Source organism: Pyrus communis, chromosome 7 (genome assembly GCF_041283825.1).
Source record: "Pyrus communis isolate YQ-2024b chromosome 7, ASM4128382v1, whole genome shotgun sequence".
Lineage (NCBI taxonomy): Eukaryota > Viridiplantae > Streptophyta > Magnoliopsida > Rosales > Rosaceae > Pyrus > Pyrus communis.
The window spans coordinates 7,021,601-7,039,046 of NC_142571.1; the positions used below are offsets into that span (position 1 = coordinate 7,021,601).

The 17,446-nt window shown below is 36.0% G+C and overlaps 1 pseudogene across 1 annotated transcript; it reads left to right on the forward strand.

Annotated features, from left to right (window-relative positions):
- Nucleotides 1-367: 367 nt before the first annotated feature.
- LOC148695581 (protein TRIGALACTOSYLDIACYLGLYCEROL 4, chloroplastic-like) lies at nucleotides 368-9,640 on the forward strand (annotated as a pseudogene). Its single transcript, XR_015964710.1, has 5 exons — nucleotides 368-738; nucleotides 1,588-1,848; nucleotides 2,600-2,972; nucleotides 8,560-8,881; nucleotides 9,220-9,640. The product of XR_015964710.1 is annotated as a protein TRIGALACTOSYLDIACYLGLYCEROL 4, chloroplastic-like (transcript).
- Nucleotides 9,641-17,446: the final 7,806 nt, after the last annotated feature.

Sequence of the window (17,446 nt, forward strand, 5' to 3'; positions counted from 1 at the left end):
TACATAATGCAATTTTTGTATTTACACTCAAAGTAAGGGATTTGGCAAATAATGAATATACATATGTGTGTGTGTATATATTTTAATATTTTAATATTATGAATAATTATATTATATATTATTCGGTTCGGATTCGGGGACTAATACGGATTCGGGCCCTTATAACCATATCCAAAATCATAACCGAATAATATTCACATTTTTTTCCCATACCCAAAATATACCCAAATATTTATACCCAAATCCAATCTATTCAGACGATTATCTACAATTATCGAATTAAACAATTAGAATTGTCATCCCTATCTCTTGGGGTGTCTTCTTCAAACTCATGTCTTGAAACTCATTTCAAGACAGATACGGACCCAAACGAAGAGACAAATAAAACCATCACAAACCCACCACTTAAACCCCAAAACCAAAACCACAAAGAGTTCGCACTCCCTCGCTATTTCGACAGCCAACAATGGCGAAACTGAGGACGGCAATGGACTCAGCCTTCTGGGACTTGAACGTTTCTTCGCCTCAGACCCTTGAGGACTCCGCCAAGGCCGTTCCCGGCGACCCATTTCCTCTCGACGGTGCTCGAGCCAGCCGAGCCCTCAGGATTCAGCAACTCTGTCTTCTGGGAAATGGGTTCCCTTTGGGTGTTATACCTTCCGACTCCCCCACTACTAACAGGGACTTGGGTTCTTTCTCTCTCCAGTCCCTCTTGCTCAGACCAGCTACCTCTAACTGGTGCACTGCTACAACTTCTTTGCTTAGCTATTGCCTATTGGATTTTCTCAAATTTATGTTATACTTTCGTTTAATTGATATTCTTTTTCGTTTTATGTGTTTCTGTGGATCAGTTTGTGGTTTGTATGGTTACTGAGAAAATGATGAGTAATGGGTGTGATTCGTTTGTTGTTTGTTTTGTTGCTGGAGGAGAGAGGAGCAATTGGAATTGTTGTTATAGGGAATTGGTTAAAGGAAAAAGGTTAGCAAAGATAATTTGTCTCCTGTTTGCTGAGAAATGAACATATTTTTGTTTCTCCAAATTCGTATTTTCTGTAAACAATTTTTATGTTACTAATTGCCAAATTCGTATATTGCATAAACTTTGGGTTATTGGTGAATTACTTGATGTGAGAAAGAGAGCTTGAGTGGAAAGCTTGACAGCCAAACAAAGCTTGTTTGCCTAGTTCTAGTGGTACAGCACATAAAGCATGAATTTTTTGTTGCCTTGTTATTTTAAAATTTTGCAAGGGGGTTCTTATGTTTTTTGAGAGCATCAAAGCTTTATCATGTTTATCAGAGCACTGATTGGGATTATCCAATTTTTTTTATGGGATTTCTTAGGTGAAAAGGTTTGTTGTGATGTTTTGAAATTTGGAATGTACTGCGTAAATGCATTGAATTTTTGTAATTACCGATCCAAATGTGTTGAGTTTAATGTCCTAATTCCTTGAGCATGTTTTCTGTTAAAGGAGTGATTTAAGAGTTACTATGCTTAGACCAAAGTCATCTCACATTAACCAAATCCGGTTAGCACTCTTAGTTGTCAGACATACTAATTCCCTTGTTACATGATCTGCGTGAAAATAGGTGGCTTGGATTAATTGGGCAGTTCTGCCGGAAGAATCTTTTATCTTCTGTTAAAGCTGAATTTACTAATGGTGAGATGGAGGTCCCTACATTCAAAGATGTGGCAATGCATGTCTTGGACAAGTCACTTTATTCGTTTGGATTATGTACACAGCTTCTTTTGTCTCCGTCATCATCCATAAAGTTGAGCACAGAAGGGCATGGTGAAAGGACACCGCAACAAATTGGTGCTCTTTCACAAAGCATGCATTTGCTTTCCTCGTTTTGACCTTTAATCAAATTGTTTAAACAGTCAGAATTCCTGTTATCTTTTGTTTGCCGGGTTCATGAAGCTAGTTTGAATGATTTATGGGTATTGGAGTTGTTAGGTTTAAGTTCTTCCTGGGGTTTGTTCATGCCAGGTTGTACTATCATCCTACTGCGATTTTTTATCTTTCATATGACAAATTTCTCATATAGGAATTAAAGTTAAACATATGTAATTCTAGGGATGTATCTATATGAGCTATTAATCACTTGAACATATACCAGATTCAGTCAGCATGTATAATCTTAAAGTATTATTCCTAATTTCTTAAAGATAGTGGTGAATGATTTTTCATTTTGTGGGGATTAGAAGGGGGATAAGACATGATGGAAAATAATCCTTTCTGATCCTTACCATTTTGGCTGATTGGAATGGAAAATAATCCATCTCCTACCTTCAAGTAACCCACAATTTTTTTCATTTCTTTCGTCAACATACCTTGAATATAGTTAGTTGTCCATTTCAATCCAATCTTAGAAACCAAATGAGTGTTATGCACTGCACTGAGCATAGATAAAAGTGAAAAGTTTCATGTCTGTAAATTAAGAACCATGTACTGAAAAAATTAATTTATGTACCTTTAACATTGCACATGTGCACTGCATAAGCTGTTTTAGTGAAAAAGTTCATGCCTGTACCTTTATTCCTTCATTTATCTTCCTGTTTAAATTATGAGCCATGTATGAAATTTTACTAACCTTTAAGATGTTTGCCGCTTCCTTATATTACACTTGAGGCTGCATGGCCTGAACTATTCGTTGACCATAAAGGAAAATACTGGGATGTGCCTGAGTCAATTTCCTTAGATATGTCTTCACTTGTTTCCGAATCTGGATTGTGGTACCGCATTGGTGTACATAAGAATAGTGGTCATCCCCAGGCTGTTAATTCCATAGATGGTGAGGCACCTACTTATCTAATGCCTGGATTCTGTGCAGCCTTTTCTTATGAAAAAAGCCAAGATCTTTGGAGGCAAAATGAGACACGAAAAGACATCATGATACAGAAAGAAAAGGGTTGGTTTTGGCAGCCATCTTCTGATGTGCGTCTTAAAGAACCTCATTCTTCAGTATCTGGAATTTTTGGTAATTTTACACGTTACTCATTTTTTTTGTGATAACTTGTATAATCTCATTACATTTTTGTTGGAAGTTTCATACCAATACTCAGGTGCAATATTTTAAAACTTTTAGCTTATACATTTGCCTGTTTTTATACATGTATACGTGTTTTGGTACCTCTTAGGTTCACTTATATTGTATGTGTAGTTTTCTACTTTAGTATTAAACCCAGTACATGTAATGAGTTTGTCACCTCCTTTCATCTGTTCCGTGGTTGTAGATGTGCCTGCAATAAAAGAAACATCATAAATAATAATAAAAAAAATATAATTCTAGAGACAAAAGTTCTTGTTGAAAAGTAAATTGCTTACTAATTACTTGTTAGTAAATAGTTTACTTAGTAGTTTTTCTATTTGTCATTTTGTGAAACTGTTTTCTGTTGAGATAGCTTGAGCTCATATGCCAAGTGTAGGTCTTAGATCAGTTTTCATTCTATTGGCTCACATGCCTTGTAATTGCCATGTGTCATAATCACAATGGCTTATGTATTGAATGGTGATGATGACTGATGTAAGGAATGAAAGAATATATGAAAGTGGAGCACCATTCTAAATGAAAGAATGATGCTGTTATGAAATATTCTCTCTGCTTCTCTCTAGTTTTTTCTTCTCTCTTCATTCTTCTTGCTCCCTTCGAAATCCAAATGATCAGATTAATGGAAGCTTACTCTAATCTTAACATGGTATCTTGAGCCTAGTTTCTATCTGGAAATGGGGCGTCGAATCTGTGAAGGCTGTGCTCGAAAATCCAACGTGAAATTTCCAACTCAGTTCATTGATTTAGGTCTCAAATGGATGGGTCAAGTGGTGGTGATCTTCGGGCTCCAATATTCAATGGTGGCAACTATGAATTTTGGAAGATTTGAATGAGAACTATTTTCAAATCGCATGGAATCTGGGATTTGGTTGAAAAGGGTTTTGAAATTCCAGAATCGAAGGGGAAGAAGGTCGAAGAGGAAGGCTCATCAGATTCAGAGAAAGCTTCGCTGAGTGATAAGCTAATAAAGGATGCTAAGGCGTTGGGTATCATTCAAGGTGCAGTTTCGGAGGATATTTTTCCCAGAATCTCGAATGAGGAGACCTCAAAGGGCACTTGGGATATTTTACACCAGGAATTTCATGGTGATAAACAAGTGAGATCCATCAAACTACAAGGTCTACGCCATGATTTCGAGTACACGAGGATGAAGGATCATGAAACCTTGTCTGTGTATCTCACTCGTCTTCTCAAGCTGGTGAATCAAATGAAAGGGTATAGGGAAGATTTAGCCAGAGAGCGTTTGGTTCAGAAATTGCTTATAAGCTTGACCAAAGAATTTGATCCAGTTTGCTATGTGATCAATCAAACTAAGCATATTGAAACTATTGAGGTGCAAGAGGTTATTGCTTCTTTGAGAGGATTTGCATAGCGCCTTGATAGGCGTGCTGAGAGTACCATTGAGAGAGCTTTCAGTAGTATGAGTGTGAATCCAAAGGGAACTCAGTCAAATCCTTCTTTAGGTAACTCTAAACCAAAGAAGAACTGGAAATCGAAGGGAAAGAAATGGGACCCTAAACCTCAAAACTTTGTCAATCAAGGTGGAAAATATGATCAAGGGGGAAAACCTGATCAGGCTAAGGGAAAATGCTAACATTGTGATAAGCTACACTATGGTGAGTGTTGGTTTAAAGGACAGCCAAAGTGTCATGGTTGCAATCGATTTGGTCATTTCATCAAGGACTGTGATCAACCAAACAAGGCTGGAACGCTTGTAAACTTTGCAAATTAGTAACAGAACCTGCAACCATGTTTTATGCCTGTCATTCTGCTATTATTGGGAGAAATATGAACATATGGTATGTTGACAGTGCATGTAGTAATCATATAACCTCTCATGAATCTTTGCTTGTTGATGTTGATAAAAATGTGAAGTGTAGAGTTAAAATGGGCACTGGAGATTTAGTGCAGTCAATAGGCAAAGGTATCTTGGTTATAGAAATGAAAGGTGTGACTAGATATATTAAAGAGGTTATGATTGTACCTGGATTGGATGAGAATTTATTGAGTGTAGGGCAGATGGTAGAATATGGATATTGGCTTGTGTTTGGTGATTACATGGTTGATACATATGGAGAAAGATAGATGGAAGATTTGATTGCAAGTGTTCAAATGAAAGGAAATAGATGTTTTCCCTTAAGTCTAGAATATGTTAATCCTCTTATGGCTAATAGAGCAACTGTTGAAGAGTCATCTTGGTTGTGGCAAAGAAGATATGGACATCTAAACTACATCAGTTTGATGCTCCTGCAAGAGAAGGAAATGGTGCAGGGTTTACCTAAATTACAAGTCACTGAGCATGTTTGCCCTGGATGTGCTACATGGAAGGGTCATAGAGAACCATTCGATAAGGAAAAGGCTAGGAGAGCATCACAACCTCTAGAGCTGATTCATTCTGATATCTGTGGTCCAATGCAGATCACTACTCTTGGAGGGAACAGATTCTTCCTTACCTTTATTGATGATCACACTAGAATGTGTTGGGTGTTCTTTCTGCAGCACAAGTCACAAGTCTTTAACATCTTCAAACGGTTCAAATGCATGGTTGAGTTATAGAGTGGTTATCAAATTAAGAAACTCAGGAGTGATGGGGGTGGATAATACACATCCCTAGAGTTCTCTAAGTTTTGTGAAGATATGGGGTTAGAAAGGCAATTAACTGTTGCCTACTCCACAACAAAACGGTGTTGCAGAGAGAACCGTACTGTGGTTGAAATGGCTAGGACAATGATGTTTGAAAAGAAGATTCCCTCGAAGTTTTGGGCTGAAGCTGTGAACACGGCTATGTATTTGCAAAATTGGTGTCTAACAAGTGCTTTGAACAGCATAACTCCATTTGAGGCATTTAGTGGGAGGAAACCAGGTGTCAAACATTTGAAGATATTTGGTTCTCTGTGTTACATTCACATTCCTTCACAGAAAAGGCACAAATTGGAAGAAACTAGTGAGAAGGGAGTATTTGTTGGATATGGTAACTGTGAAAAAGAATATAGGGTTTTCAACTTGAGAACTCAAAAAGTTGAATTATCAAGGAGTGTGATATTTGATGAGAAAGCAATGTGGGAATGGGAATCTAATGAGGTAGTGCAAGTCTCTAATCCTTGGAATGATGAAGGAAGCTCAAGGATATCTGAACTTGACTCAGAGTCAAATGACTCACCTCAGTCTATGCAATCTCCTCTGAGATCACAAACTAGAGACCTGCAAGCATCTCAGGAATCTAGTTCACTTGGTTCTCCAGTTTCAATCTCATAGACCTATGATCATACTCCACAAAAATGGAAGATTTTGAGTGATGTTTATGCTCAAGGTAAGATGAGCATTATTGAACCTAAAGATTTCAGTGAGGCAGTCAAAGATGAAGCTTGGAAAAAGGCTATGACAGAAGAGATGTTGATGATTGAAAAGAATTCCTCCTGGGAAGACAGACCAAGTAGCAAACCTGTTGTGGGAGTGAAGTGGGTATATAAAACAAAGCTTAACCTTGATGGCTCCATTCAAAAGCACAAGGCAAGGCTTGTAGCCAAGGGTTACACACAGAAACCAGGTATTGATTTCAATGAAACCTTTGCTCTAGTGGCAAGGTTAGATACTTTTAAGACACTCATTACTCTAGCTGCACAGAAAGGTTGGAAATTGTGGCAATTGGATGTTAAATCTGCCTTTCTGAATGGTGTTCTCGAGGAGGTATATGTGGATCAACCTGCTGGTTTTGTGATTAAAGGGGCTGAAGACAAGGTGTATAGGTTGAAAAAAGCCCTCTATGGTCTAAAACAGGCACCCTTGTATGGTGAAATTGACACATATTTGATTCATTGTGGGTTTCACAGAAGTTCAAGTGAAGCAACTCTTTATATGAGAACCAAAGAAGGTGTTGGGGCTCTAATCATGCCAATCTATGTAGATGACATAGTATATACAGGGAGCAATGATGAAATGATGCAAGAATTCAAGACTGAAATGATGAGCAAGTATGAGATGTCAGATTTGGGTTTACTTTATCATTTTCTTGGAATGGGAGTAACTCAAACTGAAGGGAGTATATTTATACATCAGAAAAAATATGCTTTGACACACTTGGATAAATTTGGCTCAAAGACTGCAAGCCAGTGAGCACACTCCATTGGTTGCAACTGACAAATTGAGAAGTGATGATGATAGTGAACCTGCAGATGAGAGTTTATACAGGAAAATTGTTGGGAGTCTGCTGTATTTGACAGCAACTAGACCAGATATTATGTTCTCTGCTAGTTTACTTGCACGATTCATGCGTAAACCTTCCAAGAAGCACTATGGAGTTGCTAAAGGGGTTCTAAGGTATATCCAGGGGACAATTGACTTTGGGATTGAATATGTGGTTGGAAAGTCTGCTCTATTGATTAGCTACTATGATGGTGACTGGAGTGGATCTGAGGAGGACATGAAAAGCACCTCAGGGTATGCTTTTTCATTTGGAAGTGGGGCATTTTCATAAGCCTCGGTTAAACAGCACAGTGTGGCACTTTCAACTGCAGAAGTTGAGTATGTCAGCACGGCTGAAGCAACTACACAGGCCATTTGGCTTAGGTTTGTACTCGAGGACTTTGGAGAGGAGCAAGCCATTGCAACTCCCTCATTCTGTGATAACACCTCTGCTATAGCTATGTCTAAGAACCCTGTGTTTCATCAGACAACCAAACACATTGGCAGAAAGTTTCACTTCATTAGAGATGCAATTCAAGAATGAGTAATTGATTTGATTTACTACAATAGTGAAGAACAAATTGTAGACATCTTTACAAAGGCTCTTCCCAAAGACAGATTCAACTACCTGAGAAGCCCACTTGGTGTGAAATCAGTTAGCAATTTAGAAGGGAGTGTTGAAAAGTAAATTGCTTACTAATTACTTGTTAGTAAATGGTGTACTTAGTAGTTTTTCTATTTGTCATTTTGTGAAACTGTTTTCTGTTGAGATAGTTTGAGCTCATTAGCCAAGTGTAGGTCTTAGATCAGTTTTCATTCTAATGTCTCACATGCCTTGTAATTGCCATGTGTCATAATCACAATGGCTTATGTATTGAATGGTGATGATGACTGATGTGAGGAATAAAGAATATATGAAAGTGGAGCACCATTCTAAACGAAAGAATGATGCTATTATGAAATATTCTCTCTGCTTCTCTCTCTAATGTTTTCTTCTCTCTTCATTCTTCTTGCTCCCTTCGAAATCCAAATGATCAGATTAATGGAAGCTTACTCAAATCTTAATAGTTCTAACAGAACAATTCAATATTTTTGTTTTGTGTTTATGAGTCCAGGTCCGTTGCCGGCAGTATGCAATCTCTTAAGGTTTTTACTTTTACCATTTCCTGATGTTTGCACCAGAGAAGACCAGATACGGACTTCTATAATTGTCAAAATTAATGAGTAGTCAACCTAGTCATTGTTAGCGATATAATTCTTTTTTATTTGCAAAATGAAATTGTAATGCCATTTCTCACTTTTTCTTCTGGTCAATGGTGGCATTACATTTTTGGGGGAAGCTGCACTGCCTGGTTTCAGGATGGGTACAACCTAGTGGCAGTTGATATTAAGGGAGACAAGGAAAATTCTAGGAGCAATAAGAAGAGAAGTCCATTAAGTGCTGATTTTTTCGGCTCTCTGCTATACTTTCCAGCACGGGAAATTTAGAGAGCTCTACGGTGATCTAATCAGGATTGATTGTCGTCGGGATATTTGTTCAACTATAGATTTGGCTAAAAGGGTTATTAATGGTTTGAAGAGTTCGTCTGCTAATAGTGCAAAAGATCCGATGTCCTCCCCTAGGATCAATCTAATCTTTCAACAGCAGGTATTTCCATTTATACCTTAACTTTTTAAATGTTGTGCACCTTAAGTTGGAAGAGAATTTTTAAATGCAGTTATGCACAATATGTTACAAATTCACAATATGTTACAAAACTTGCATAGTCATTTGCTAATTGGTACTTGTGGAAGCGTGTATGCCCTGTCTTATTTCAATAATCTACAGTCATTTTTCTGCTGATGTATCTGTACAGTCATTTTACTGCTCATGTGTCTTAATGTACAACTTTTAGATCAGCGTAGAACTTTAAAATAAGAGGATGAAAAGCTGAGCTCCTATAGATGAAAATCCAATTGTTATTGACACATTACCTTTCCTTGTAGATTTATGGGCCAATTGTCTTTAGAGCGGATTCTAGGGTTGCACTTGAGTATTTGCGCGGGAAACATGCCCCACATATTGAGGATTTCATATACAACTTGGGCTACTCCTTGAGACTTATACGATCAGGGAATGTCGTTGCTTGGTATTCCCCAAAAAGAAAAGAAGGGATGACTGAGTTGCGCTTATTTGAGTTTTAACTCCCGATTTTCATTTACATGTTGGAAATGTATGTTTTGACGTGTATCGCATTTAGGTAATTTAGCTAGACAGTAGAAAGCGAGAAGGCTTCCGGTTCAGAATGTAGTTACAAAGATTTGAGTAATACTGTTTTTATTGATCGAAGGGAACAGATTGCCATCTGCGAGCAAATAGTAATTCTGCGTTTATTGATCAAGCAAAATACGAAGGAAAAGTTAGTTTTACATAAGAAACATTACTAACTTGACATGCCAATGCTGCTCAATATGCTTCTTTCTGATCCGGCACGATTGTGTCGTGTCACTATTGTCCAGCCTCTCTCTAGGCAACTCTGCAGAGCAAGCAACGCCGATTTCTAAAATCGAAACAATGATTTCTTCAAATTATATGCCAATGCTTGTGATATCCTCGTTAATGTGATGACTAGCATTCATCTGATCACCCTCAACATTTTCTTGATTAAGAAAGGGATCGACAATATCTACCAGATGCCTTAACAAAGTTATGCAGGTTTGAAGATCCTTGAAACATGTTATCGGTTGGTCTTTTTGCTGTAAACTTTTCCAATAAGAGAATGTCGTAGCTGTACACATCGCCTCTTGTCCAAACTTCATGTCCCATAACATATTGTGCTTTAATCCATAATTAAATGGATCACAAACGCTAGCTAGTTAAGTTTTCAAACAATTAACATACAAAGCTAAAGTTGGGGATGTCTTCAACTTTCAAAAGAGACCTTTTGAGATTAAATTGTAGTTGATTTGGTTGGTCAAAAGTTTGATTTTCTCTGCCGTCCGAACGGTTTGGTAGAAAAATCTAGAATTTTGACACAATCATCTTGAAAAACTCACGAACATCCTCTAATTGGACCCACTCCAAAATTCGTCCATTTGTTCACTTTATGCTCAAGAGGGAGTTGCATGTCCTACATTGAAAATACATAACAAAATATCAAAATTCTACCAAAATAAGCTATAAAATATAACTACGAATAGAATAAAATATATGATATAATATTGACTCATCAACTACAATGAAACATTTGCACCAGTTTAGAACTTTGATAGCTTTGGCTGCACAAAAGGGATGGAGTTTGTTCCAGCTAGATGTGAAGTTTGATTTCTTAAATGAAAGAAAAGGTGTTCCGCCGTTACCTTAACAATCCTACGTAGTTCTTCCAATTACTTACGAATTACCCATGCATATTTCAAAGGTCAAGTTTTCCTAATATATGTCGTACTTGGAACCTCCAACATAGAACGTATATCTAATATGCAACCCGTCCAGACGTTCGGATCAATTATGAACATGAAAGACTCATTAAGCTTTAGGCTAAACAGCCAAAATGGTCCCTAAGATTTGCATAACTCCTCACTTTGGTCCCTGAGATTTCAAATCAATAGAAGTGGTCCCTGAGATTGTCCACCATCCATCATTTTGGTTCTTCCATTAAAAACTTCGTTAAGTGTCCCAGAGCTCTTGGCCGAAAATTTGGGCAATTTCAAAGCTTCGTAACTCAATCGTTGCTTAACCAAATTCGACCCATAATATATCAAAATGAAGATAGGAAAGTGTAGAATAAGATTATACTTATTTGGAAGCCCAATGATTGCCGTAGATGGCCGGAAAATAGCCTTAAAGTTGCCTGGTCCGAGGGAAAACTAGAAAACTCGCTGGAAACTGGGTAAACTTTAAACGTTCATAACTTCTTCAATACTCAACGAAATCAAGTCATTCAAAAATGAAAATCATACTTATCAATGAGACAAAGAGAATGGTACCTTTTTTGACAGCTAATGGTTTTTCCGGAAAACAGCTCGAAAGTGGGTAACTTAAGACCAAGACAGCCACTTTTGAGCCATTTTCCAGCCAAACCAAGGTGATTTAGTTGTTGAAAAAGGTACCATTCTCTTCATCTCGTCAAGAAGTATGATTTTTGTTTTTGAATCACTTGATTTTGTTGAGTATTGAAGAAATTATGAATGCTTAAAGTTTACTTAGTTTCCGGTGAGTTTTCCAGTTTTCCCTCAGACCAGTCAACTTTGAGGCTATTTTTCGGCCATATCCAGCAACCATTAGGCTTCCAAATGGTATAATATTATTCTACACTTTCCTATCTTCATTTTGATATATTATGGGTTGAATTTGGTTAAGAAATGGTTGAGTTACGAACCTTTGAAAATTACCCAAACTTCCGGCCAAGAGCTCCGAGACACTTAACGGAGTTCTGAATAGAAGGACCAAAATGATGGATGGTGGAAAATCTCAGGGACCACTTCTATTGATTTGAAATCTCAGGGACCAAAGTGTTGTGTTATACAAATCTTAGGGACCATTTTGGCTATTTAGCCTAAGCTTTATAAAAACACTTCAAAAAACCATGTAACACTTAAGACGTCGTATTCATCCTACGTGAAATTACAATTATTAACGACAAGAAGCATTCCTTAATTTCAGGGTGACATTCCAACAGAAATTGCATCCAATTACTTATTTAAACATCCTAATGGCCGCGAATCTTTAAGACACAAAGATAGTTTAAACACAGTGATTAATAATTCAAAACACGCATGCATAATATCATAAACAATTAAATAAAGACTACATATTCATGCTAAGACTCAAGACATCGCCCTAGCAAAAGAAATTAGTTACGAACAATCATAAAACAAAATATTATTAAGAATACGGGTAGAAAACACCTTGTAGGTAAAAAGTCTAAAATTCTCCAAAATAATGCATTTGTAACCCTAATGGCTAAAAAGCCTTATTTATAAGAAAAACCAATGAAAATGGCTTTAAAACTTTGAATGTTAACAAAAAACCAAGTGATAAGTTTATTTAATAGTTATGACAAAGCCTAACATCAAATCAGGACTAGCCCAAGGAATATAATTTATTAAGCTTCCAATTTTAACCCTGACGTCAAGTCTTGCCGTTTATTTGGTCTGTTTCACTTCAGATGGAGAGGGGAAGGTCTGTAGATCTCCAATCATTTATAAGAAAAACTAATGAAAATGACTTTAAAACTTTGAATGTTAACAAAAAAAACCAAGTGATAAGTTTATTTAATAGTTAGAACAGTTCCAATGTGGGAACCTTCCCCCCAGGCAATACACTATGCTATCCACCCAGTGAACAGTAATTGCCTTTAATGAACAGTAATCGCCTTTTGCATCTCCACTGTTGCACTTCAATAGCCCTGACAATAGGCAATAAAATATTAGTATTTTATTTATTTATAAAACAATACAAAATAATTTTATTTGTAATTTCGGATAAGATTTTTAATCGTTCTTGTTGCGCCATGTGTCATTATCCGAAAAGTTATAAAATAATACAAAATAATTGTGGTGTAATTTCGGATAAGATTTTTAATTATTCTCGTTGCACCACTTGTCATAAAATCCGAAAAGACAATCATTGGTGATGGATTTCCGATAAGATTTTTAATCGTACTCGTTGCGCCACGTGTCATGATCCTAAAATACAATTATTGGTGATGGATTTCCGATAAGATTATTAACCAATCATGTCTCGCCACTTGTCATAATCTGTTTACAATTTTTGAGGATATATTTCCATTAGATTTTTAACGAATGACGGCATGCCACGTGGCATTATCTACAACCAAATCCTTTATGAATCCTCCATATAATCCACCATCCATCCTCACAAATCTCACACCAATTTTCTCAAGATCTTTATCATTATTCATAGTTTATGCTTCCTTGTTCACCAAAATCTCTATCATTATTCATAGTTTCTACTTCTTTCTTACAATGTCTTCTTCTTCCTCAAGGATGATGTGGGAACTCGATGAGCAAGAGGAAGGATTGTTTAACCAATCAGAAGGAATGTTCAATCTCCAGGTGGCCCAAAATGAGAAGGAAGATGATGAGGAGCGTAGAAGGAGAGATGACGAAGCAAGAATGGCAAGAGCCTCACATTCTCGTTGAGTCATCCAAGCTGTGGGTCAGATCTGCAGGCCCAGCCGTTCCGGAAACCTTGATAGAAGCAGGCAACAACAAGGTACAAAACTCTTGGACGATTATTTTGTCCGTAATAGTGCATTCCTTGGTGGCTTATTTTGTTCCTTATTTTGTCACATCAGAAAAATAGAGGGGGTAGGATTTCTAGCTATTTGCTTCGCTTGGACTTTATGGCTATGTTTGCTACACCGCATTAGTTTGCCGAATTGAGCTCTTTTGAGTTAGTCTAAGTTGTATCAAACAGGATGCTATTTAGCAATCTCACTAAGTGGGACTAATGCCTCACCTAGTCTCCTTATTTTGACCTTGTTAAAATGAGGGCTTGAACTAAAGCCAACCCAAGCGAACACGCCCTATAGGTTTTTTAAATAAAATAGAGCTTACTGTTTATAAAATAGTGTCGGATTACCCATTCTTTTTTGTTTCACTTGATGCACTTTTTTTTTTGTTGGCTATGAAAATGGATAGGTAGTTCCTCTTGTTTTGAAATTAAGGATGTTGGTAACCTACTTATTACTTTGGTTGCTAATTGATTAGTTTCAAATGCAAGAAATGATTAGTTTCTAATGTTATAATTTTATGGTTCAAAATGTGTATAGATGTCACAGTTGATCACTTGTCGTCGGAGTGTGACCAATGAGCTTCCCGCATTATCAGCACCTACTGCTCTAGGTCAAACACTGCAAAGGTCGATGCATTGAAGGAGGAAGTGACAACCCTAAAGGGTCAGCTTGCGGTCCAGGGCCAGCAAATAAGGGCCCAGGGCGAGGAGCTGAAGGCTTGTGTTGGGCACTTGAGAGACCTTGTACGAGCCATACAGATGATTGGCATCCAAATCTCGCTACCAGTACCTGATCTTACTCCAACTTCAACCTCCGAGCCACTTCACCTAGAAGACTACTTGTAATTTTTTCTTTTTTGTTCGGACATCTTGTATGTACATTTTCATATATTTTATAATTAAATACTTTTCTTTGGTTAATTAATTATTGTTTAGAATTTAATTACAATATTATTAAAAATTAAAAAAAAAATATTTTTGACCAAAACCAAAAAGTGATCTAATCCATTTTGCACGACGTAGGTTGCGTCGTGCAAACTTTGTGCGACTCAGCCTACGTCACGCAAAAGGTCTTTGCGCGACATAGGTATCTTCTTCGTCGTGCAAACCCTTCTGTCAATGCCTTGGCGCGACGGTTAGCACGCGACCGAGGTCCGTTGTGCAAAATTTTGAACGACGCTTTTTGACTTTGCGCGACGAAGGACCTGCGTCGCGCAAAGTGTTTTTTGTATTAGTGCGAAACAAGTTCAAAGAAGTTTAATGGCAGAAACCGGCGAAAAAAGTGTCTGGAAAAAAAAAAAAAAAAAACCAAAACATAAAACTGTTTCTGGAGAACCCAAAACATAACATTGTTTCTGGGAAAAAAAAAAAAAAAATCAGATACAATGTTTGTTTTGTCTATGCATAAACAAACACTATATTTGGAAAGAAAAGAACCAAAATTCAGAAACAGTGACTTAAATTTCAGAAACAGTGACTTAAATTTTAGAAACAATGACTTATATTCCAGAAATAGTCTATATTTTAACCTTTGACTGTTTCTTTTCTTTCATGCATCAGTTGATTATATTTAAGAAACATGATGCTTATTTTGCTTTGAATCCAAATACGGTGAATTTCATTATTTCTTTTCTAGCTTACATTTAAGAAACAATGTGTATTTCATTTGGATCCAGAAACAGTGACCTAGATTCCATAAACAGTAACTTAGATTCCAGAAACAGTTTATTTTTACAGTCCAGAAACAGTGACCCGTCGTTATTATTGAATAGCATGTAGATCTCAAATTTATTTTCTGAAGAAACAAACAGTGAACTCCACTAACAAAGAAAATATGAAAAACAGTACCTCGAATACACTATGAATAATAGCAACGATCACATTTCAACGAAATAATAGAAAATATAAATTAGATAGCATGAGGATCCATATTTTTGTTTCAAAGAAAAAGAAGGTCTGCAAAACAACAATGAACTTCATTAATGAAGAAAATATGGAACTCAACCTAAAAAAGTTAGGGGTAAAATCAACAAATCATAATTTATTATAGGTAGGCCATTTTTAGTTGGACTACTATAATATAGGCTTGTACTAATCATTAAACAAAACTTATAACATGATTTTTGATTAAAACTAAAAATTTTCAAGCCCTTTTGATTAAATTTTTTTTTTTTTTTTAACTGTTTAGTTTTTAGTTTTGTCTAATTTTTGTGGTCTGCTTTATAGGGTTTCGTTATCTTTCATTGGAGTGGACGGATAGCTAAAGTAGCTTTGATGGCACGATCTTACCTGCCAAGCAAGGTTTCAGAGATAGTTTCAATTTGGAGAAATGACCTGAACAAGGTTAGACTTTTGCAGTGTTTTTCTTGATTCATGAACACGATGCTTTTCTTTCAAGTGAAATGTATATATGAGATGTAGAAGTCATACCAAAGGAAAATTGTTATGTCTTCTACTTTATCGACCAATTGAATTGAAACAAGGAAAGATTTTTGCATATATTTAGCTATTCCAAGTATTTTTAATTTTGTACTTTTAATTTGCAATATGGCAGGTCAATAAAAAAGCTCCAGAATCATTGGCCGATCCGCAAGTGTGTCCTAATTTGTTTGAGGACTGGTAGGTTTCTCTTGCCCTTGAGTCTAAAGATGCAAAAAATAGGTGTCCACCCTTCATTTCACTGTTCAGCATCAGGGCCATGAAAAAATCTACTTTTTAGCGCTGCAGTAGATATGATTAGGCCTGGTAATTTCTGACACGACCCGATAACCCGACACGATACGACACGAAATTAACAGGTGTTTGGATCGACACGATAACGAATCGGGTCGTTATCGGGTAATCCGATAAGCACCTGTTAAGATAACGGGTTGGTTTGGGTATACACGTGGGTAACACGATACACGATAAGCAGAATATTATTTTTATAATTTTATAACCCTAAAAAAATATAGTAATAATTATATACATTAATTTTACAATTTTATACCCCTAAAAATTATAATATATATATATATATTAAATTAACTATAAAATTTATAATAATTATAATAATTATATATACTATAATAATTATACCCCCAAAATATTATGTCTATCTATAATAATTATATATATATATATATATATATATATATTAAATTTTATAAAAACTATAATAATTATTAATTAATAATTTAATATGCATGATGCATTGCATGATTTTGCATCCATTGAAATTTGATGTGATTTCTTTCCATTCAAATTTCAATAATCAATTTCTTGCCGTTGCCAACTTGCCGCCCTGTTTGAAAAAAAAAATGGAGGGAAAATGAAAATGTTAAGAAAAGTTGAAAATAAAACAAAAAAGTGAGGGAATTAGGGAAAGATGTTGGAGGGAAAAGTGAAAATGATAAGAAAAAGTTGAAAAGGAAACAAAAAAGAGAGGGAAAAATGAAAATTAATAGAAGTAGTGAGAAATTTTTTTTTTTTTTTTTTTTTAAGTTATTAACTTTTTATCACACACATGACTGTCATGACATATCTCACTATTTTTATAATGACACACGTGACACATGATGTATGCACTATTCTGTGAACCAGTCAATTATAATTTATACATACAAAATAAATAGATTTAAATCTACTTAATAAATATATATATATATACACACACACACACACGGAACTTGATTGATGGCATACGAATTCTCCAAAACTAATTTCAACGATCCCAACAGTCAAACTTGTTTGTATATGCTTTGAGATCACATCAACAAAAAATCATAAAAAATAAACATTCAGAGATCAAGTAACGGGACAAAGCTTTTCAACGGTTATAAACGAAAAATCACGATTTAACGGTTATTTGAACTCCGATTTTGATGATTTTTTATAACTACACTCCTTAACCCTATATGAATACAATGAATGAATTCGATCTTCAATTTAAAATATTTACACAAGTGGATACCACAAAATCTTATGTTATACTTA